Here is a 25,694-nt window from a genome sequence, read left to right on the forward strand (position 1 = left end):
AACCCTTCCCCCCGCCTTATTCTCCCAGCTGCATTTTCTCTTGCGAAGGAGTAGTTTACTCTACAAGTTATCACAAAAGCAAACAAACAAGGAAGTTTACACAAAAATCAAGGGGAATGCAATGATAGGACAATGACAGAAAACAACAAAACAAGAAAATACACAGATAAATGTCAAATGCACCCTCTGGACCCTTCCATTTGTTTTACAACAGCTAATTTAAAAGACTCCTCCTTCCTTACTTTCAGGATGCCTCCTGCTGTGTCAAGGTTTGAAGGCATTTGATACTATTTACTCTTAGTACCTGGTGTGGATTTCACCAGCACTAATGGGTGCATATTACCAATGGGAGACGACCCTCTTCACAAATCTGTTGTGGGCAGAGCAGGATATGTCCGTGGCAGGGAAGCAGGTATGTTGACCTGCTGCAAAAATCTCTCGTCCTGTTTTTAAGACTCAATTTTACCACAAAATTCCTGCACAGATCTGGATAATATACTTCATCTTTTTCTGCTTAAGCTCCCCATCTCCGTAACAGCAAGATAATATATTTGCTTGTTCTTTGTGGGTGAGATTTTCAATATCACTGAGAATTAGTTTGAAACAGAGAGTAAAATCTCCCTGGATTTCAGCAGGAGGTTATATTTGTATGCTTTCATTTGTATGCTTGGGTTTTCCCAAACTGTCTGTCTAGATCATAAATGCTTTGTGTCAGAGACTGTATTTCAGCGTATGTGTTAACCACAACTCACACAGCAGAGCTCTGATTCTGGATGGGCACTCTGATGAATAACAGTAATTGAATGGGAAGTGTGGGCTACTACCTTTCAGGTAGAAGCACGGGGTACTTGGTTGGGTTGAATCTGAATCAAATTCAGATAAATTCAGCCCTGGATTGTTTTATTTTATTTGTTTCAGCCAGCAACCCACATACAAGCATTGACTAGGCAGGTTCCCCTACTCTTTTGGATAGTAGTCTGTAAAATGGGCATAGCTTTGTGCATGAAGAAAACTAACGGGTTTGGGATGTTGTAAAGTTTGTCATAACAACGCTTCTTTCATAATTTCTTTGATAGCTCAGGAATATTACTTTTCTTCTTTAGTGAAAGGTCACACAACTATATACTGTCTCTTAAAATCAGTGAATGCATAATGGCTTCTGCTGTTCTAACAGGAATCATTAAACAAATTCATAAATCAATGAAGCACGCCGATGCATTACTTTAATTATAATTTCTATTCAGATGGTTGGTTTATGTAATGTAATTGTTTACTGTGTCTGAGTATTACACTGGAGAAGCTTGGCTGAATCTTCATTTCAAAATCTATTCTAATTTCTTAAGCGTTTTTTATGAAATTAACAAACAATAGTCTATGGAGTAGACTGAAGAAATTCAGTTAAAGGAAAAATACACCCCCCTTCCCTCCCCTTTTGACATTTGTTATGAGATCATTTTAAACATCCTGGTCATTCTGTGTGTTGTCTTAGAGATGAAGACTATCCTTAGATTTTCCAGTTAAACCTCCATAACAGTTTTTAGGCATCACAAAACATTACATGTCATTAGGTAGGCAGAATTTATGAGTGATGCGGTTGGCTTCAACAGTTCCATGCTTAAGCTATTAGACATGACCAAACGGAAAGTGATAGACATTGATAGTATGAGGGGCACTGACATTTTTCTTTGAAATAATGGGTTAAGATGAAATGTTATAAAATTCATTTTCTTGAAATACTAATTTTCCCAGCAGAGTGGTACAGAATAGCTAAGTGTTTAACAATCATGATTTATGCTTCTTGCAAAATCAAGGCCTCGTCTCAGAAATAATGAGATTAAAACCCCTCAACAACTGTAATTTAGATTTTTATTTATTTCTTATGTTTTTAGCTCTTGGGCTTTGTGTTTTTGCTGAGAAATGAAACCCCCATAATCTGATAACCTTAGGCACTGGAGTTTTCAGAATAAAATAAAACTAAGAGTATCATAAAGTCCCTGTGATGGGATTTACAAGAGCCCAATGGCCTGGATGAAGTTAACTCAAGCAGCAAATTAGGGCCCTGCTCAGAGTATCGAACAGCGTGAAGTGAGGATATTCCTCAGCCAAACAGACTTCGAGAGATCTGAGTCGAAGACCGAGATTTCAAGAGAGTGTAAAGGGGAACTCTGGGCTGGAAGAGGGAGGCTGAGAGAGGCTGTACATGTGCAGTGTAGAAAAAGGACTGTATTACATGAACAGATCACCTGGCTGAGAATGAGCTTTGCATTTATCCCTGAAGACAGTATAAGCACAAGTCTTTTGTATGCCTGTAGTCTCTCAAATTGGCTACAGTAGGACGTTAGTGATTTCCAGGCCTTCAAAACTGAACAAATGGGAAAGAATCTGTGACTTTTCTCGCCACGTATCTAATAACCTATATATTCCTCTCATGTCCAGGCATAAGAATACATATTTCTGTCTCATGGTTTTTTGAATAAAGAGTAAAAGGTCTTTCATTTATTTGTATTACATACAAGATGTTTAAATGAGATACGCTATCTAAGTTCCTTGTTAATGTTAACATGAGCTACATGTATATATCAGATGCAGGTCCCCTGAAGTGCATATCTCCCAATATGCTGTACAATCCATCATGGTATCTGAAGCTAATAAGTAGGTAATAGGACCATCATATGAGCTTTGCTTATTTACAACTGTTATTAAAGTAATTCAAAAGCAGGACTGAGGACAAGAAGAATATATTAAACCATATTGCTTTATAAATGAAAAATGCTGCTGTATGAGATGACCAGAACAATAAAATGTCATGTTTAATTCACCTCAGGGTTAGCTCTACCACAGTCAGTGGAGTTTCATCACAAATTACTATGGCTTATTGTGTTGAAATTCTGTGGATATTGCAGCTTCAGGAATGAATAGTATAGCATTTAAAGAGTCGGATTTAAAAATCATGGGCAATATTTTAGAAATGGGCCACTGAAAAATATTAGCAAAACTTTTAGAAAAATCAAATTGTTAAGCTGTTACAACTACTGTACCCAGTTATCCTTGGTGCAATCTGCAAGTTAAATTATTTATGGTTTCTATATCATTTGTGTACTCTGATATTTAAAAGAAAGATTTAATTTTGTTAAAAACCCCCTCCAGTAATAATTCAGCAATGTTAGTAATGTATTTTTCCCAGGGCATAAAAACCTCCACCATTCTACATACACAATGTTTTCTCCTACTAGTAGTATGTTTCTTCACAGATTGAATTGTACTATTGTATAGGCTTGAAATCTCAAGGTAGTCTTGAAAGGCTAAAATTTGTCTTAAAGTACAGTAATTATCATAAGCTGGTATATTAGCTGTCTCTCGTGAACCTCAGCAGCTCTTATGATTTAGCAGTCTGTTGAACTTCTTTACTTTCTTGTCCTTGCTGGAGTATAATTTTTGTGTAGGTCTGTATCAGAAACTAGTTGAGATGCCCAAACACATAATAGGAAAAGTAGAAAACTGCCATTCTGCCATGCTAAAAGGCTTCTGCTCCAGAATGACTGGTATTATACAATTTCTTTGTCTACTTGAAATGTGTGAAACAGTGTAAATCTGTTCTTACATTTTTACCCATTTGTGGAAATTTGTAATCAAAATCACAATCAGCTGCTGAAGTGTTCCATATAATCTTATTTCAGAAACATTTTAGCATTAATTCTATTTTGTTAGCATTATGAAAGGAATCTTTTCAGCAGACACGAGATTGTATAAATCAAGGTCCTTGGGACCAAAATAGAATAGAAGCCCTAATGCTTCAGAAAGGGAAAGGGAGTTGTTTGTATGTTTAATTATGCCTGGTTTGGCTGTACATTATTCTAAATTACTGTTCTGCAACAACTTTCTCTGAGAAGTATCTAGATACATTTGGTCCTCCAGAAAAATACCTGGCATTAATTCAGCTCTCTTTTGTCTTGATTTAAGATTGTATGGTATGTTTCTTGGCAGCAGCACAGACCTCTTTTCCCCTTCTTGTAAGGACTTCAGTGTGTGGTTTTGGGAAGGATATGTTCATAAAACAGAGGGATTTCAGATTTCTTAGTGAAACACACAGCAAAAGCCAGCTTATGAAAGATGATGTTACGAAACAAATGAGAGCTAAAGTTGTACAAATAGGAGAGAACATTGTCAGTATTGCATTTTTAAGTGACTTTTTTGGTTATAAATCATTTACTGACATCAAATGTCAACAGAATCCATTCATAAATACAACTTAGAAAGATACAAAATACTTGGGAGTTGAAAGGAGTTGAAAATTCATCGCAACTAGCTTGAATACATTTATTCATATAATTTAACTGTCTTCAAATTAAACAGTTCACCATTTATCCTTGATCTTTTTACTAGTTTCACTAGCAGACATGGGTTTGGCTACAGAAAAATGTGATGTTGTATCATAAATGATCTACCTGACTTTATGTGCAGCAGTTGTAATGAATTTTTCAGGGAGGTGAGAGGTGTGGTGTTGGTATCGCTGTTGGTGTATTCGTGATTTTTTTGTTGTTGTTTTTACTATGGTCATTTATTGAGCACTGTGAATGTGCTCAGCCCTGTTCTTCACACTGATGAAGGCTGCCCCACGGGACTTGTGTTCTTAGATAGTGCAGTTCAGGCACACAGAATTTAGCCCACTGATTTACCATGTCAGACCAGATTTTCCCTCTTCCTTTGCCCTGTCAGACCGTGGTTCTTTATCTGGTAGAGGCAGCTTCTCTCCATGATGAACAGTCACCAACATGGTCACTCTCTGCAATGTTTCCGTAGCTCCCTGTAGAGGCTAACGCTGAACCAAAGTGGGGAGAGAAGTACACATTATCTGTATTATTACCCATGACTATGATTCCATCTACATAAATAGCCACAATCTTGGAGAAGAAAAAGAGTGTGGCTGATCCTTGGGGAATGCACTAGGGAAGGAGGACTGTGCCCCCCAAATGGAGGGGTGTGTATGGCACTCGTACTCGTATCACAGCTGAGGACCTACATTTGGGCGAATTTTCTTCACACTGTTTTCAAAATGGGTCCATGCCCTAAGGGCAAAGCCTGCTCTCCAGATGGAAAATAGTGAGGTAACAGGGCTTCAACTACAGACCAAACAGCCAAATGTCTTCACCAAAGCTACCCTGATTTATTTATTTTTACAAGGTTTTGATTCATTTTGTTTGAGCGAAATGGCTGCTATTTCTGCCTTTGCTCAGTTTGAACATGTTTTAATAGAGGATTAGTCTCCTCAGGCAGGTGCAAGGAAAGTGCTTACAGGATACGACAGTGAAAAGAACCGGCCGGTAGGGAAAAAACCTCAACGTGTTGTGGTATAATGAGCCCATTTAAACAGAAGTGAATGTTTGACATTTACATTTCCCTGTCTCCTCTACAAGGCCAGAACAATGTTCTGAGAATATAAAAGTGGTGGAAAATATTTTGCTTTAAAAAAAATAATCCCTTTAATTTATTAGAGCCTCGAGCCTTGACAGCTTGTCATGGGAAAACTGGGTGCGCTACATCCCTAGGGACAACTTTGTTCTCAGTTGTTCCACAGATCAGCTCTTGTGTCACTTCGGAGAAAAGACACCTGCTCCTTTCTCAGCCAGTGGTGACACAAACGGCTGTATATAAAAATTAACAAAAAATTAAAGGAAATAAAAAAAATTAAAGCAAAATTGATCAAAATTAGAGACTGGGGATAGGAGAATTAGAAGAGAGGGAAAAAATTAATAAAGCCTGTGTTATTTACTCTAACTTTCTAAAGCCATGACTAATGCATAATTTAAATATGTTTAATTAATTAATCCAGTAAATGGATACCTAGCAATTTCAAGGAGCTAGCAAATAAGCTAAAATAGACTACATTATCAGAATAGGCAGAGAGCATGCCCAATAATATCAGAGCTAATTTGTCTGTTAAATAACACATCATTGTTCCACTTCAAATTCCTCCTTAAAACCTCTTTGCTCAGTTGCACCTGTGAATGGCTTATGGTTTTCAAAGAATACTGCTTATTATGTTGTTGAATTTTGTTTCGTTGTCTTCTGTTTTGTTCTGTTTGTGCCGTCTTGCACTTACATATAGCACAGGAATTTTCCAAATCTCTTTAGAAGGAGTTTAGCAGAGTGTGCTTCTAGTAAGAACAATGGCTTGTAGACAGCACACTAATACTACTAATAAAGTAATAACAAGAATGGCATTGAGTAGTTCATGCTTTGGTTTAGTTCTTGAAAGCCAGAGTCATAATTAAAGATACATTTTCTAGTTAGTTTTCTAAGGAAAGTAAAGCATAAGATAGATTTTTCATCTCTATGATGAATGTGATGTGTAATATTTTTCCTTGTCTTAAATTTTTTTAGGAAATGGATGGATACATAAAAAAGAAAGAAAAACAATGAAAATGAAAGAGCTGATATCCATATGAACAAAATAATTTAGATGGAACAAAAGCCGGTCTGGATGTTTGCCAGAACTTATATCCCACACGGATCCCTTTGGGCTCAGCTAAACTTGGAGAGAGAGACAGGGCAGAAAAGGAAGGAATACAGCCATGGTAATACAGATTTGTGGCAGCAGAAGTGATGTGGGCACTTGTACAAGAACTGATTGTGTCGTGCTGAGAACTGTAGTGAATGAGAGTGAAAGTGTGGAAATCTGCATAAGGATGCTATTTGACCTGCTTATGAACCAAAATACAATAAATGAGTAATGACAAAAGAAAGCTTTACATTAAAAAAACAGTGGAAGGTAGGAAAATGGTGGGAAAACAAAAAAGACTTCACAAAGAAATCTGATCCCATCTCTGTCTCTACCGGAAAGATTAAGATAAATTCAGAAATGATTTTGATCCTTCTATAAAGTCTTAAACCATCTTAATATAACCCAGAACCAATCTTGGCTTAAATTCAAAAGGCCAATGTGTATTTTTCAATTACTGACATCTGAATATCTCATTAGTATGTTGAAATTGTCACACAAATGGCTATTTTATTTGCCTAAGTGCTGATTTAATAGACCGAATGCAAGATTTGGCAGTATTGTTAAGGCACCCATGTTTGAAAATTAAGTGCTACACTGCATGCAGGTTTGGTGTTTGGTTTTTCTTTATTATTTTTTAAAAACTCATCTTACATGAAAGCACCATGGATTTTTCAATTTTGACTGTTCTTTTATAATTAAGACTTCATTTCTTTGGTATAGTAGCTGATGTGAGTTGGAAGGAAAGAGGCCAGAGAACGGCCCTGTCATTAGCAGGGGTAGTGAGAGCAGAAGCTTAAAAGGTCCAGAAAGGATGAACAAAGGAAGGAACAACTAAGGGTACCCTGAATGGCACCCTTGCTGATGACAAGTGGATGATGGCTAATGAAAAGCTGTTAGATAGCCAGCTTCCTTTGAATCCACATTCTACATACAGCAAACTATTTAACAGGCAGATCTTTAGGTGAAAATCTCTCTTAAACATTGAACATGGAACTGACCAGTCCGGAGTTTTCTGATAGGCTGTGTCACTAACTACTGAGAGATATGCTGCAAATCAAAAACAAAGCAAAAAACAAACAAGCAAACAAACAAAACCACCACAGCAACAATGAACAGCAAAAACTGCAAGACCTCTTCTATTGTAAGAAACTCATCTGAAATTACCTGATAAAGTTGTTTGAAAATACAGACGAATTTGAATGTGTAATATCCCTTTAAAATGAAAGTTAACTCATTTCGTTAATAAATGGTTTACCCTTGTAAGAGTTTTAAAGTAGTGTGAGACAGCTTTGTGGAACAGAAGGAGCCTCCTTCTCTGTAGCTTTTCTATTATTATTAACTGCAAGCACGCATAAAAGGTGCTACGTTTGCAAAGTATTATTATTCAAACCTATCAATGCTAAAATTCCTTTTTAGCTAATCTGCCCTCACAGCTTGAAACACACTGGCAGTTCTTAAAGTACTGGTGTTTCATCCAGACAAGCTCTGGCATAATTCCAGCAATGATTCTGACCCTTGGAAGGCCTGGGACTTCAGTTAAGGCCAGTCAGTCACACTGAACCGTGACAGATCTGTGGTGTGGGCAAATACCATGAAGGTGCTATGATGCTGCCCTCACACTCCTTTTAAATTGTGACTCTAGAACATCTTGGATCAGGTTTACAGGGCAGTATCACTGTTTTTTTAAGGAAAAAAAAATATGGTTTGTTATTGCATAAGGATGCAGAATGCGAAAGTGCCTTCAAAAAGTGAACATATATTTGTCACCTTGAAGGACAATCACAGTGGGACGTACAAACAGATATTTGAGTGTCCAAACGTGTACATGCAAAATCAGAAGGAATCGTTGAAAATAGACATGTTCTTCAGTGAGACATTTTTATTTTTGAAATTGATAGTGTCTATTAAGTGCAAACTGTTTTGCATTTTTACGTTTAGCAAATGTCAATAAATCCATTGCATGTAAAAGGGCACTGCTACTATGGCAGTTATTTGAATTCTATACTTTGTCAAATATATGTACCTCTTAATTCAATAATCTTTAAAAGCAATACTCATTGTGGTTTACAGTATGACACCTGACCTTTTGTTAATGTCAAATACCATTTTACTTTAGCATGGAAAATTATTATATTTCTATAAATATAATCATTATTCTTGGAAAAATGTATTAAAGAAATAGAATAGGAAACTGATCAGCTAATCGGTTATTTCACATGACAATGATTTTATGTATTATTGTTGACATTTCTGTGAGTGCCTTAAACAAGCCCACAGTATGAAAGAAAACAGCAACTGGAAGTCAAAATTCTGCCTGTAATGCTGGCCTGCTAGCTGAGAGTAGATAAAAACCAAAATTCTGTTGTGCTGATTGGCAAGAAGAATGTGGCATTAAGTTGTTTTTCCAGCCAAGCTAGATAAAATCTCTGGCAATGGTTATACAATATGTGGTTTGGAACTTTTCTTAAAGGTAGCTAAGTTAAGTAGAATTTACAAAATACCTATTTACTTGTGATAGATATCTGCAGTTCTGCCTTAAAAGCAAGCTAGCAGCAGGGGAGATAAAGAATTCAGTTCCACATCATTAGGAGATACAGATTTTTTTTTTTTTTTTCTGCACTAAGCAAATATACTTGCCACTGAATGAAACATATCAGTTAAGCTGGAATCTGTTGCTTGACCAGTGTATTCCTGTACATTATCTATCAATATATGCTTTGCTTTTCACGTTGACAGGATAAATCTCATTGATTCATGTAGGAATTTGTGTTAGAGGGAGAGTGTGGGTTAAAAAAGGACTCTGAAAATATGTGTATTTTTTACTTATCTCTGTATATGTAAATATAGGAAGAGATGCATTCTGACTGAGCAGCTGGATTGTACTGAATGATCTTGCGTAGAGAAGTGCATTGTCCTTTCTGTTGGTGTAGACCAAGGCAGAATTTTGCACCATGGAAGAAAAACAATGTACCTTCTTTTTGTTTATGATGTCCCTCCGATGGTACTGCATGTGCCAGAAAATTATTCTTTAAATAGCAACCTTCTTCACCTTCCATACTTGGCATTGACATTGTTTTCTTTATGAGGTAAAGTGTAGAAAGATACAACACAGTCTTAGCATGGCTTAGCAAGAGAGTAGTACCAGATTTAGACTTTGTTTATGACATAGTTATTCTATGAATATGCAAAAATCAAAAGACTCTTCAGCTTGCAAAAAAGAATTCATTATGAAACCCCACAACAAACCTAATGAGAACTTTAACAATTCCTGATTCAAACATTATATTAGAGGGCAAAAGAGTAGCAGAGATGAATCAGTTGCCTTACGAATGTATGAAGTAATGGAAGCATCAACTGCATTCATGAGTATGGAGAACTTGAGATTATTTTGGAATATTTATGTGGACATTTTAGGTTCTCCAGCTTTCTGCATGTTATTTGTAAGGAGAAAGATGGTTTAAAAACTGGGAGTCAGAATATGACTATTTGAAAGGGCCTTTCACCTCCAGAAATCTCTTCACTAAAGAAAATAAAAGTCTTAACCACCTAGGCAGTAATTTTTAAAAATGAACCACTGTCTAGAGAAGAGAGAATTTGCCAGAGACAGAATTTTACTACTGCTGTTACAGACTTTGCTAAATTTGGCCTGGACATTTTGCCCCTGGACACTCAGTAATTGAAATGACCAATGGAGGCTATGGCCATAGCTTAGAAAAACAGCTGTGTTGGCTGCTTGTAATTCATTGCTGGTTGCTTAGCTTCCCTTAAAAGTCAGCTCCTCATTTACAGTTGATATAAGTCTTTCTGTAAAGGCTGGAGAAAAGGTAATGTGACTTATGAACCTGCTTTTCAGGACACAGACAAAAGTCTTCTTCAAGATCTCAATTAATTGGTTGGTGCTGTTTTCCATCACAGGAGGCTACTACCCTAGAGCTCTGACAGAGGAAGGAGGTCACGTGAGTGCTTTTCCATCCATTTCAGACAAAATGAGCTGGGTTACCTCATACTCACCTTCAACAGTCCATTAAGCTTTCCCAGCCCATTTTGCCTGCAATGCAAAGGAATGTGTACACAAACTCCTCCACAAGCAGAGATGAGAGGATGGCAACTTTTGGCAGAGGAAGGCGACAGACCACTGGGGGAAATGCCATTTTCCATCGCTTGCCGAGAGAGCACTACGTTTTATGCAAAGCAAGCTAAAATCTAGCTTGATGAGGCTACTTGAGGTGATTTTGTAAAGGCTGGCACTCAATGGAGAGTTGTTTGCAAAAATCAACAGTCAACCGGCAACCATTTTAAATAAGAGTTAATAATGGAAAAACTGTTAATTTAAAAACAACAAGTAAATGTTTAATTCAAATCTTACTTGTACCTTAATATATGGATATGAAAGCAGGAAATTTACCAGATTTACTGACAGATACCTTTGGAAGTAAATGCGTTGGAAAAAAACAGGCATTTAAGTACAATAAATTAAATAAATAAATAAAATTCAAATGCCGGGATTCACTGGAAAATTCAACAAAATCTGACATTCTTTAGAAAAGTGCATAGAAATATCTGAGAACTATGGGTCTATCCACTGAACACCTTCAAAGACTGAAAGATAACAGGGAATAAGAAAAACACAGAGTGCTCTAGATAGATGATGAAGAGCCCTGTACATCCTTGACCACAGCCTAACAAACTAATAGTCTTTAATGGTACAAGAGAGGATTCAGAGTGTTTGGATGGAGCCATTTACAAGCATTTAATTTCAAAATCAGATTGAAAAGCACGTGTTATTTCATGAGAATCTTAAAAGTACAGTTTTGTCCAACAGGGCACGAAAACCTGTATTTAACCTTTAACAGATGAATCATTCCATACCCTCACAGCTCAAGTAAATTAGGTGCTTTAGCCTTGGGATTTCAGGGCCTATAAGCCCAATTATGAAAACTCCTCAGGCCCAAATACAGTATTCGGTGTCACACATAGTTCTGCTTCTCCACATACTAGCTAGCGTGTGTGGAACCAGGTCCTTAGCCAGACATAGCAGGTAAAAACAATAAACCTAATGGCAGCATGTACAGGGCGCTAACTTTAAGGTATAGTTATATGTGCTACACAAGGATCTTGCACATGTCATCTTTTCAGTTGAAAATTTATCTCTTTTAATGTGAGAGAATGAAGTATGGAAAGAGATAAGGAAGGGAATATGACACTAGAAGCCTAACTGTTTTACCTTACAATGCAGTAGTGTCTACTGTTTTGTTGAAGGAATGTAACCTGCTGGTGACAGCAATCATGACTTGACAGAGGATCAATCACAAGAGTTACAAGTGCTTTGCCCTTTTTCTGATATGTGACAGTTTTGGAAAACAGCCTCCTAGATAATCCGTTGTGGAACAACTCCTTGGATTATCTCTAGTGACCCTAGTTTTCCTACACAAACATTAACGTGCTTCATATTATTAGCCCCAGTTAGGATAATAGCCTTTGTAACAATGAGATGCAGAATAACTAAAGAGCTTTACTGTGCTTGGCAGTTACAAAAGGCACCTTGAACAAACAGAATAAAACAATGACAAAAAAATGTTTAAAGCTACCTGCAGCCGCACTGTGCAGCTCTGGTGGGAACAGTTTCACTGTGAGGAGTTTGATTCATTCCTTGTATTTCTTCTGTTTTTAGCCAGTACAACTTTAATGAAATAGACAGTTAAGTTTCCTTCCAAAATTCACACTTACATTAGTTTAAAATTGGAATATCACAGCAATGAGCCAGACTCCTTTTATTTGGCCAGTATTGATCCTGTAACTACCTAAGTGGCTCCTGCATTAGCAAAATCTTCTATGCCCAATGACTAAAAGAAGATTTGAAAGATTAGGACACACAAAGTTTTGAAAGGATTTGCCACATTTGACATTTGCACCTGCATAACTAGCAAAGGACAAAGTTTAGCCCTTAATATTATCTTATCCTGGCAGCATTTTAATATATCCTGGTTTGATTTTGCATCAACTCCTGACTCCTTAACAGTTTTAAGTATGGCTGCGACTTACTATTGAGGCCACTGAACAATGTTAGCTAAACATCCAGAGTATGATACTTGATTACAGTTAAGCTTTTCAAAAAGCCGAGAGGAATCCATGATGAAAATACTAGAGATGGAATTTTTAAAGAGTTTATATGGCTACAGATTCATATAGCTTATTAACATGTATTTTAAGAATATTGATTTCAAAGAAGAAATGCACTCACAAAGAGAGACCCAAGATAAAGGCTAATGTGTAAATTGCTTTAAAAACTGTAGTTACTGTAATTACATGGAGCATTTTACAAGCAACTAGGGACTGCTTTGGATAGATGACTGAAATTTAATCAGTATCTGGCACGGATTGCCTTTCTTTCACACCTCACATTTCTGAAGTACTTTTCTAGGGAAACCTGCTAGAATTGTGAGCCTTTATTATCACATTTGATCTCTCTATGCATTTTCCAAAAGAGTGAATTTCGCAGATCTCACAGAAGATATGGGTCTGGGTCCTTTTTCTCAGGAGCATATGTCTTTCTTTTCATTTTTGGGCAAACTTCATTCAGCTATCCAACTCAGGTTTGTAATCACATGGAACATTATGTATGAAAAACAGAAAATGTTGGTTTGTTAACACCACCACCTGAGACTACAAGATAAAGGAAACGTGCATAGCCCTTTGTACTCAGAAGACATAAACACTTGTGCTAAACCTTTTATAAAATACAACTTATTTTTTTCTACAGGCTTTATTTTGTTATTTGTATTAGCTGTCAAGAAACTGTCAGTTAAGAAAAGGGAGCCACAAATGATCTATGCCTTTTAAAGCAAGAAGGAAACAGAAAATAATTAGGTATGGTAAATGTGAAAATTGATCTATCTGAAGAGTGTGCAGTTTACAAGCAAGAAATCAATCAGTTTACACCAAACAGATTAAAATCATGTATCATTATTTTTAATGGTTCAAGATGTAAAGGTCTGAAAGTATAAATAGAATTCCTGATGATTACTTTTATTAAAATCCTAAGTATTGGAAGATATACAATGGCTGTCTAGATTGATTACTATATCTGCTTTGTAGAAAAATATCATCCTTGACTTGCTGCTTGTTGCAAAAATTCTCATTACTATATTTAATATACTCTGTCCCTGGAGTAAATTAAAGCATTTCTTTCTTTTATACTGTAGTTTCCTTAAAGTTGGATTCTTAGAAATACTGGGACTATACTGTGACATCTGAGTTCTGAAGATCAATTTATAGCTGTTAAAGATCATGAAGAATTGCCCATTAAAACAGTTACTATTTGACAAATAACAACATTTGTGTTTAGCCTGGATATTTATCAAGCAGACAGAGCACTTATTCCCGATGCCTGAACGAAGGTCTGCATGAACAAACGTATTAATCAGTTAGTGCCTGGTTTTAAACAACCTGTCTCATTAAAAAAAAAAAAAAACACCAAAAAAACCCAACACCACAACAACACCAAAACGAAACCAGAAAACCCCACCAAAACAAAACAAAACCCAAAAAACAAAACCCCAAGCCAACTTGCACTTTTACATATATTAAAATTGCACTCCTGATTTCCCGATTTGATAGCACCTGGAAGTGCCTATGTCAAGGTGTCACAGCCGTGGGCCATACCACCAAACAACAGTAAAATCTCTGATATTAAAAAAAAGTTGTCTTTTTCTTGAGAAAAGCCTACATATTTCTTTAATCTAAGACTAGGGATCTGATGGATTACACATATGCATATTGAATTTAGGAATACAAAAACTCAAGGAAATCATTATTGCATTTCCTCAGATGTAGTAATTGTGCTGTGTTACTGAAGTCAATGGGAATTCATTAGCTTTTCAAAGGTTGGAAACTCTGACTCATAGAACAGTTCAACATTTTAAAATTTCTAAACTAAAAATGATCTTTTTAATTGGTTGTGAGTGGAAAACATTTTTTTAAGCAAAACATTTTGACAAAATGAAAATGTTTCATTTTGATTTTGTGTTGTATGAGCTTGTGGTATCAAAACCATGTAAACAAAAATGATTTCTATATAAAGGTTTGTTCTGAAAACATCAATACATTACCAGTTTCCCTCATGGTTTTGTTTCCAAAAGAAACATTGGTTAGATTGACACCATTTTGTGGAATTTATCAGCACTGCTGGAACTGCATTCTATGAAAGAAGATGGTTACATCAAAGCTGTTCCAAGCAGCTTAGTTATTGAATCCACAGGGGAAAAAAGCAAGCTTTACGTAGGTTCCAGTTACAAAGAGTCTACTGTTTGCTAGTAAGAGATCAGCGTAACTAAAATAAAGAGGTATGGATAAGACAACATTTTCTAAGGAAAGCTTTGTGGTTCATCATCCTACTTAATTTTTCTGAGGATTATGTAAGAGTTGTTCAATGTTCTGGATTTCTGTTCAAATTAAACACAGTAGATGAATGTAATTTCTCTTTACTGTTCAAACTACTACAGGTATAGCATATATTTTAAAAGCAAATTATGAATTTGGACCTTATTTTATTGTACATATTCTGCATGCAGCATCAGCTCTGGTTCTTAACGATAGGTTCAAAATCCAAGGAACTTATTTCAAAAAGGAATGAATAATAGGAATACCATTTTCTACCATGATTACTTATATTCTGTTTTTATATACCATTTATTTTTCAAAGCTATATACAAGTATTAACCAAAAAATCATCACAATATCCTTGTGTGCCAAGTTTTACACATAAAGAAATGAGAAAGAAAAAAAATACAGCGCCAAGCACTTTAGTTCTATAGCTGGGGTTTCAAGCTACTAAAGTAATGCAAATAACAATAATGGTATGGGAGAAACCTTTCAAGTTTGAGTGTCTAACTGGCTTGATTTTCATAGGTTTAGACTTCTGAGCACTCACAAGTCCCTTTGAAGTTGATTGAAAATGTGAGTGTCAGCACACATTAAAATCAGACCACTAATTTAGATGCTTAAACATGAAATTTAAATTCATAAATTTAACTGTAGAAAAATTTACCTAGGTGACTTTTCCAAAGGTATCTTACAAACCAGTGTCAGAACTAGGAGACTCTTGATTTCCAACACCTTTTCTTTGCAGAGATTCCGTCACAGACGCTATGGGCTAAATGAATCATGCTATGATAGATCTACACAGCTAAAGTAGCTTAGTATGGGCAGGACTATTGCATGCTATCATAGTCCGAAGATTTGTACAAGATACTGCAAGAACAAGAAAAAAGTCCCTTCCTACCAGAGCAGCCTAATTGCAAAAGTAGCTGCTACAACACTCTTTCAGGGAGAGGACTCTGAAGAAGTCTGGTCATTTTACAAAAACTCCTCCTCTCACTTACTTGTATGTTACCTCCTACAATGTTACAGAGAAAGCCCTCACAAAACTGACTGGAACAACTTTTATGTCATGTCTGCAGCAAAACCCGAGAAGTGATGACTTGGACACAGTATGATTCCGTAAAACTGATACACCTTAGAAGGTGTCTAACTTAGTAAGTACTGCCACTCAGTAGAAGTCAGTTTGTAGTGTGAATCATCAGACACTGAGAACTCAACATACATGTCATGCATATTTCATGGTATTTTAATTCATGCTAGTTCTAACTTGGTCCTGTCGTCTGAATGCCCACAACTGGCCAAATCCCATCAGGGCACTCCTGCAACATATCCTCCAGTTTAGTGATATCCAGAAGGAATGAGGCTATTTTTGCATGTGGGCAAAAGCTCAGTGTTTTGGGAGGCTAAGGAGATTTTCTTCCAGTGCGCACTCCTGGTTTATGTGCACCTTCACAAAGGTGCATCCTCTGTGCACTCCCATACTGGTTCTGTAACTTGGTTCTTCCAAGGCCAGCATCGTCAGGAGTTTGCCTACAGGGTAACTCAGTAAGGGAAGCACTAGTCACACAACTTGGGCCTATAAAGCTGTGAAACCGAGAAGAGGTAGAAGCTGCGAATTACAGTAATCTAAGCCCAATTATTACAACAAGTTTTTTGATCCTTTTAATGATCATGAACAGACACTACAATCTCGCTTGCTAAAGCCCCATCTGAAAGTCCTGCTCATACCCAACTGACCTTGAAGGATTGAAATAATGGGCTAATGTTATTGCTGTACTAAAACTGCATAAAATACAAACAATATCAAAAATAAGGGAAGTTTACCATTGTTAAGTGTATTTTCTTTCCATTACATTTGTGAGAATGAGGGATATGAACATCAGAAAACAGTCAGCTGAAATTGTGATGCTTGCAACTTTAATTATGAACAACCCCAGATCTCTACAGAAGAGAGATTACCCACATGTTATCTGAAGACCATTGGGTGTAAGTTTATAGTAGTAACAAGCATGTTTAAGTTTCTTTCATACTTTGGATTTAACAGGTACAGAATGCTGCCCAAGGGAAAAAAAGTAAACAACTATTAACTTCATATTTATTCTACACAGACCTGAAGAAAGCTTAAAGAAATACACAGTGTCTGAAACATTGACATGTAGAACTATTTTAATTGTTGCTTTTCTTACAGGCTTTCCTGCTATGGTACAGGCTGAAATAGTTGAAAGACTTTCCAGCCAAAAGAAAAAGCCCACCCCAAAACCAACACCCAAACCCAGAAAATACTCTGACATAAAACCCACTCTTTTGAAAAGCTTATGGTGAAACCATAAAAACTGCACCAATTGTACAGTTCGAAGTTGAGAATATGGTATTATAATTTTGTATAAATAATGCTGTCTTTCCTAAATCAGATTATTTTGTAAATATGGACCCATTCCATTTCTGATATTTCTCATCTGTCCTGGAGAATATTACTGAAGAATCCTCAGATGTTTTCAAGTGCAAAGATCCACAGCCCTGCCATTTAGGCTGCAGTAACTGACCAGAAATACGGGTTACTGAACAGGGCAGTGGCAGGTATCCTAAAATCTCCTTAACCCACCTGGTAAATCTATGTCTGCAGAAACAGAAATATTCCTGCAATATAAACACTGGAACTGGTTTTCATTTTTTGCAGATGGAAGTGTAAGCACAGTCAATGTAAGTGGTTTACCCAAGAACATGAGGGAAGTTTGTGACAGAACCAATATGTGGAGTGCAGGTTTATCCTTGCTCTTAGTTCACTCACACTTGCATCTGGATCTCCTCCTGACACTAGACCTTGAAAGCCTGACTCATCACAGGTTCTTTTATATGCTTAATCCAAAGCCCACGTGAAACATACAGGCCATTATTTAAAATTAACTTACCTATTTTTACAGTGGATAATTTCAATTTCATCGATATTTATATTCATGGCAAATGTATTTGGTGCTTCAGTTCCTTTTTCAACACAAGAATTGTCATTTGTGTGGTATTTTAAGCCAAATTAAATTATAAAAATACTCAGTTGTGTAACTATCAACACCTCGGTATTTCTTCTTATTATAGAGACAAACAAGGAGTACATTGGAAAAAAAAAAAGTGAATCTCATTTCTGATCCTAATGAAGCAAGTAACCCATTATACCAAGGTTAATTTGTTGACTCATGATTTCCACTTATCCAATGATATACTGAATCATATGAACAAACCTCTACATCTAATCAGGTTTTTTTATTGAATCCTGACCTTTTATACACCTTCTTCTTGATTATGAATGACAGTGACCTTTATCTAATTTAAAACACACATACTGATGCAAAAATATGCAAAGTACACATGTAAATTCTGAATTAAGATGAAGATGTGCATAATCTTCCAGGGAGAAATTGCTTTAGAGAGAGATGTTTATATTAGGGCCAATTGAGGGTATGTGGGGAGAAAAAGTGAATTAGCCAGAACTCAGATGGGTTTGGAGGAACAGCTGCGGAGATACTGAAGTCTGTTTAGATTTTCTCAGCTTCTATTTAGAACCCTGAAATGTCAATATAAATATCAATTTTTATTATGCTATTCAGCATTTTAAAGCATTCATGAAATGATCAAAATGCAATAAAGTCAGATAAAATACCTCTTCACCCAAGATTTACCAAACTGTACCTCAGTATTTCATTTATGTTTCACTCAAAATACCATTTATCTCATTAAAGAGGAATGGTATGAGCATAATCCGGAGGTGGGCTTTTTAATTCAGAGTATAATTAGGAACTACTGCAAATGCTAAAAAATAAACAAAAATAAGAGGAGTGACTCCTGAGGAAAAAGAATGCCCTAACTTTCCTTTTGCTTTTTTTCTGATCATCACTAATGGGTCTGCACTGAAATTACTAAAGATGAACCCAGCAATGGGCACAGTCTGAACCACTGTGTAATCCTATAATCCACTGTCTCTTTTCACAAGCATTCTTTCCTCTGAATTGCTGTGAACCTAAGTTGTAGATCAGTGGCTTTGCTCTAGCCTCTCTCCTAAAAAATATATATTTGAAAAAGAAAATACAGAAAATTTGCAAATCTCGGTGTAAAGATTGTCAAAGCAAAAATCTAACAAACGCATTCCTCTGAGAGACTCCAAGCAAATAGTACCTGGCATTAGCATGTACTTTCATGATTAACAACAGGGGGTTGTCAGATTGCTATTTCTGAAATAAACAGATTTATCCTGACAGATAATCAGCAGTTTGCACTACCTAATACATGTTATCATCCACCACTGACATCATTACATTAAAAGCAAACTTAGTATAATCTTTTGTAGGAAATTAAACAGGTTTTATGTTACATTTCTTGTGGATTTTTTTTTGGGGGGGTATCATAGTTTAACCCAAGCCAGCAACTAAGCACCACACAGCCACTCACTCACTCCCCGCAAGTGGGATGGGGGAGAGAACTGGAAGGGTAAAAGTGAGAAAACTCATGGGATGACATAAAGACAGTTGAATAGGTAAAGCAAAAGCTGCCTGCACAAACAAAGTAAAACGAGGGATTCATTCACCACTTCCCATGGGCAGGCAGGTGTTCAGCCATCTCCAGCAAAGTCGGGCTCCATCACACGTAATGGTTACTTGGGAAGACAAACTCCACAACTCTGAACATCCCCCCTTCTTTCTTCTTCCCCAGCTTTATATGCTGAGCATGACGTCGTATGTTATGGAATACCCCTTTGGTCAGTTGAGGTCAGCTGTCCTGACTGTGTCCCCTCTGAATATTTTGTGCACTCCCAGACATCTCATTGGCAGGCCAGTATGAGAAACTGAAAAGTCCTTGACTACTTAGCAACAACATAAACATCAGTGTGTTATTAACATTTTTCTCATTCTAAATCCAAAACACAGCACTATACCAGCTACTAGGAAGAAAATTAACTCTATCCCTGCCAAAACCAGGATGGGGATAGAGGGAAGCCAGAGATAGAGACTGGAAAGTTAGAGAAAAGATACATGCCAAACAAGATGGGGAAGATCCCCAGAAATGCCATGCTGTATTTAGTTTTTCACAATCTATTAATGTAATTTCTAAATAAATCAAAACCAAATGTTCTGACTGTAAACCACGTTTTGTAATTTTAAGCAGCCTTTTATAATGCGCTTGGCTGTCTATCATATTACCTCAATATTCTTCTGTGCCTGTCTGTCTGTCCTGCCTGCTCCACAGAAAAACTAGCCACATGACAGATTTGTGAAACACTTCTGATCTCACTGTTTATAGACATATTTTTGAGGCTGGTAGTGGACTTTGGGAGAATAATGATATCAAGCCTCACCTGCATAATTTTCTGGCAAGCTCAACATTTATCTTCTTTAACTTTCAGGAATCTCTCTGTGGACCTTCCCTCCCTCCCCTGAAAAAAGAGACACCAGGTTACATGTAACTCACTGGCCAGGAAGTGCAGAAGCTACTGAAACTATGGAAAGGTTTAGTGCAGAGCAGTTCTGTGACCTGGAGGAAATGTGGAACAAGGTCACTGACACATGAAGTGCCTGTGGATCCTCCCTTCTGAGCTGCCTGCTCACTCAGATGGCAGTTTCTATGGTGATTAAGTTTGGACCCAATGTGGACAATGAAGTTTTGGTAAGAAAAACTTAGTATACCTCCACTATATCCTCCAAGTAAACCATTCTTGCCTCAGTTGTTTAGCTGACGGGAATTACATACCCCAGGTTTGCTGGAGCAAACTCTGGAATTTATTTCCTTTATTAAATTATAGGTTGTCAATTAGCATTATACTATTACTGTTCCATGAAATCATCTAACACAGCTAGTGCAAACACTAGGTAACAGAAATTGCATGGAGGCTGTTACTTGACTTTAACAAGTATTTAATCCTCTTCCTCAGAGTGCAGTTTCTAGTCACAGACTATTCTGCAGGGGCAAGTCAGATATCGAAGTCCTGGCTCCAATGGGCTGTTGTGACCAGCTTTATTTCTCCAGAGATAGAACCTGCATCCCACTTTCAGTCCTTTGTTTCACATGGGATGCAATTTTTCTCTTCTGCCTTCATCCTTCATAACTTCGTAGAAAGAGAAGTAAGAAATAGTGGCTAGTTACTAAGGGATTAATTTTTACCCATTCACATTCATGCATTTTCACATAAGAGTCCCCCTAAGGTTACACCCTCCCTCCCACCAGAGTGGAAAAATTAAAACAGTAAGAGGGATGAATTCCCTTACATGGCAAATGTAACCTTTAAATAAATAAGTGGTAACATCACACAGACTTGAAATACATCTTAATTCCCATATACTCTTTGTCTCTAATAAAACATAACCTTTGAGAAGTACGTATGTATCGGTTAAGCATCTCTTACCCTCCTTTTTCCCTTTTTTCCTCTCCCTAACATTTCAGTCGCAGTTGTTAATGCAGAATTTTGCCTCAGATCTTTTGCCTCAGGTACACTGGACAAAACCTCAGCATTTGATGTGAAATGAATAAATAAATGTTAATAATTGTTAACCAAGTGATTTTGGAGAATTTTTTTGTTTCTGTTTCTAAAAGTGTTGCATTTCTACTGACCCACATTCTGCATATTTCTTGTACTCAGTGATGTTTGCGGTTGCTTAGATTTTTGTTTGCATTAGATATTTTGTGTCCAAAGGTCAAATGAGTATTGCTTTTGAGTCAGATGCCTACTGGCTGATTTTTCTAATAGTTAATCTTTTCACACTGAGAGAAATACAAAAGTGGGAGACAGTTCAAGCTATCCCAAATAAACAGACAGAAGTAAAGCAACAACTACTTTTCCTGTGCAGACTGTTCTTGCTCATTTCTCCTCAAGAGATAACACTCTCTGACATAACGTCAGATAACCATGTTCAATGTTTCACAGACTTGCCATTTAAAGATTCATTTCCACTCCACTTCTTTTCTTTTTATCTGCCCCTCTTTTGGTGTATTTCATCTGTGAAAATTTTCTTGTAGACTGCTCAGAAGAGTTATTGGGGAAAGAGGAAAGCAAAAGGGTCCAACTAGACTTAAAACACCTCTAGAAATTATAAAGACAGTATGATAGGACAGAAAAATGAAATGTTCTCATGAGAATAGCTGTTTGCATAAAACCCTCAACTGTTACTAAAGCTTCAGTGCAGTTCCCGGGGAAGATGGGTATATAAAGCCTCAGGTTAATTTCAGTCATTACCAAGCATTTTACATCTGCTGAAGAATTCCAAACATATAAAAGGATGTCAATCTAAACCTTTAGACCAAAATAAATAAATAAATAAATAAGGAGCAACTTCAAAGGCTGTCAGTAGGCAAGTTAAGGATCTGATTCAGCTTTTAACCCCTAGAGGTATAGGAACTCTATCTGCAAAAGAAATGCAAGGTCTGTACTCTGCAACATTAAATTTTAATAATCTACTTTACAGTACAAGGCAATAATAAAAAAGAAGAATATGATATAATTGTGTATGTAATTTGACGAGAACTTCTTTCTATGCAATTACAGAAAACACTAATGACAAATTGTTGATCAAGGACTTTGTTGACAACAAGATTTCCTATTTATAGCTGTACATTTCCTCAAAGGTTCTACCACTTTTTAGGATTCTCAAATTTTCTTCCTTCTCTAGAATATTTTTAAAGTATAGTTCAGCAAATGTTCCTGCTCAGAGCTGAAAACAACTAAGGCCTTTAAGTGTTGGATGGAACTTATTAACTATCTCTATAGCATCTTTTTAAGATGATAATTTATCTTTTTAAGTGTCTTCTGTAAAGCCACCAGCAAAGAGCCTGATGGGAGCAAGAGCCCTGCATTATATACAGCTACAAGTTTTACTGCATCCTATATATTCTGCTGCAAGGCACACTACAGCAGGATATCAGGTAACTTATCTTGAAGAGGTGTTTGACTGAGTTACTATAGCAATGGCAAGTTTGCAGAGGCAGAGGAAGAAATCACACCAACAGAAAAAAGAAACTGGCCATAGAAGGACACTGACAATCTTGTTTAGAAAATGATACAGTATAAAGTAGCCTGAAACGAAACACAAAGGTTCACTCCTTTGAGAATTTACTGAAAATACATTGAGGCCTCAATAATATAAGTGCCTGATTTCTTCTCATTTATTTCAGTGTATCAAGGAATTAAACTGAGTTATTTCAGGTAAACCTGGTGAACCTACAAGGAGAATTGAGTACATAATTTGGAAGTAACTGTATGAAATGCTGCTGATGACTCACTAAGGAGCACTTTTGTCCCTGTAAGACATTGGTCATTGGATAAAAGGCGGAAAGGAAGCAGGAAATAACAGTCTGCTACAACAATATTTTAATCCACTTACAAAAAAAATCTTCCTCAGAAAGGCCTTTTTCTCCCTTTTTCATATCTCCAGCGGTGAGTCATCTAATCTCATCTCTGTATATTGCTAAACTCCACAGGGATCACCTTTACTTCCCAACTTCATCCTGGCCAGAGATTCAGTCAGACAAAAGATCCTTAATGTCTTTCCTTAAGTTCAGCTCTCTTCTCTAAAATCCATTCTCCTCCTCTTTCACAAAATGAAAGAAGTCTTTTTCAGAAATGCCTTTTTTTCCCCCCCGCCCCTCTTCCTTTCTAGGGGGTGGTAGGATGCCTGTATCAAATCTTTCTTTTCTATAAACCAAAATTGCTTTGTGTGGAACAAGTTGTTGGGAAGAATATATTTCTTTTTCCCTGTCTAAAAAGGATTCTAAAATTTTGCTTTTAAAAGTCATAGATCAAAAATACATTCTTGTTCTCCCTAAGTAACATTAATTTGCTCAAAAAACTCTGCACTTGAAAGAGTTAATAAAAATTCTAATTACAGGATAAGAAAGAAAGGTCAGACTCCACTTACATCATTGTGAAGGGCTTTTATTACACACTGCTATAAAACATATTTCTTTTTTCAGTTGCCATCCTCACAGGGTAACCTGCATACCAATAGGATCTCCAAAATGCCACGAAGCAAAAGATATTTATCTGCTAAATTCTATGTACAGTAACCTAACAAATACCAGAGAAAGGATTGCCCTCTGCACAGTAATACTTGTGTAGATGTCTTCTTTATGCTAGCAATGACAAGGCTTTGTAGGTTTGTACCGTACTCCAAAAACAGAATGTATTTTTTTCAGAAAGCAGGCTGTATATCAAAGAGAAAAGATGCACATTTTAGGTAGTGAAATACTTGATATAGTGAACAAGTACTCTTTCCTGAAGCATGCTAACTAAAAATACCCAATCCAGAAAGGTAAACTGGAAAACATAGGCCTCAAGTGTTCTAGAAGAAATTAAAAAGTATATGTTTGGGAATATCTACGCGCCTCTGTCTTGTCTGGTCAACTAAAATTTCATTTTAATCTGTCTAAAGCTTCACATAACTGTTACTTGATTAGCTTGGGTGTGTTAGATACTAATTCTATCCAAAACAGGGTGGCTCCAAATCTAATCATTGTCATTTCTTAACTCCAGCTATGCAAGACATGAACTTTACTGTGGAACAAGTGTAAGTCAAAATAACACTATTTTTTATACTATATTGCTCTTAAATCCATTACTTGCGATTTAACACATCCAAAGTTTTTATAGTTAATAATTTTCATGCCTAAATTCTGACAGGTAATTAAAAGAAATACACATAAATAAATGCAATATTTACTGTCTGCTTTCATAAAACCAGTATCTGCTGTCACATGCATTAGTTCAATATTTCATGTGATGTATGCTCAAAGTTAGAATGTAACTAATGAAGTAGTGCCTGACTTTCCTTAAGAACTTTTCTAAGAATCATATCCAAATAGTTGTTTCCGAGTTGCACTTTGTTTACAAAGCAAGCACTGCCTGTCCAACCTTTCTAAACAATAGATATTAACAGAGAAGTGTGAGGGTTCCATTTCACCACTTCTGCTAGCAATTCTATTAACTATATGTTTATCTTGTGGTCTAAATTTATGACAGGCCCATTTGCAGTGAGGCCTGGAGTTTCCTTGTTTACAACACTGCAAAGTAAAAGGTGACCTTTTTATTTTTGTTTAAAAGCTTTCAACAGTTTGTTCTGCTCCAAAGATAGCACCTTAATAAGGTTTCAGGCCAGAAAGCTCTCTTGATACTGTTTTCCTTTGCAGGGTACAGAGCACTCCATTAACTTACACAGACATTAGAAAACATTTTAAAAAGAAAACACAAACTTGACTGAAGATTACATTTGTAGATGAGAAAGCTGCTGTGCTAAGATCCTATCTGCCATTATAAAAAAGAAAGAAAAAAAGAAAAAAAAAAGAAAAAACGCACACAAAAAGGAGAGGTGGGAGCATACATAGCTGTCTCAATAAACAGTAAAACAGTCGTTTAAACAGTTGCACCTATACCCACAAGTAACAAAAGCATCAGACACCTGGCACAGTTCTATTAGGACCTAATTCTGACAATATTATGCATCATTATAGTGGGATCTGATAATGAGCAAACACTGGAGGCATTACACGTCTTTAGAAGAATCAGACTTCCTACCTTAGTAAGACTGATAGAAGGTAAGTCTCTCTTTAAAGAAAGTTGTAAGTAAAACCCGGCAGCAGTTGCAGTAAATTGAGTCCTTTCAGTCACTGTATACATGCAGCAGTTCTGCAATAAGGGAAAATATAATGGGAGGAGCAGCTGTGAACGAGTGACCTCCTGAAGCTGGGTTCTCTTTGTGAATCAAGCACTGGGAGCCAGTGCCTCTGATTTGCATGGATTATCTCCACTTGAACAGATACATTTAAATCAACTGGCAAGGGGGCA

The 25,694-nt window shown here is 36.6% G+C and overlaps 1 protein-coding gene across 1 annotated transcript in view; it reads right to left on the reverse strand.

Annotated features, from left to right (window-relative positions):
- ADGRL2 (adhesion G protein-coupled receptor L2) overlaps positions 1 to 25,510 on the reverse strand; it is a 390,203-nt gene extending 364,693 nt beyond the window's left edge. Inside the window, exon 1 of the mRNA XM_065657083.1 lies at positions 25,425 to 25,510. The gene's annotated coding sequence lies outside the window, so the exon portion shown is untranslated. The remainder of the gene's footprint in view (positions 1 to 25,424) is intronic.
- Positions 25,511 to 25,694: the final 184 nt, after the last annotated feature.

This window comes from Caloenas nicobarica, chromosome Z (assembly GCF_036013445.1).
Source record: "Caloenas nicobarica isolate bCalNic1 chromosome Z, bCalNic1.hap1, whole genome shotgun sequence".
NCBI classification, from domain to species: Eukaryota; Metazoa; Chordata; class Aves; order Columbiformes; family Columbidae; genus Caloenas; species Caloenas nicobarica.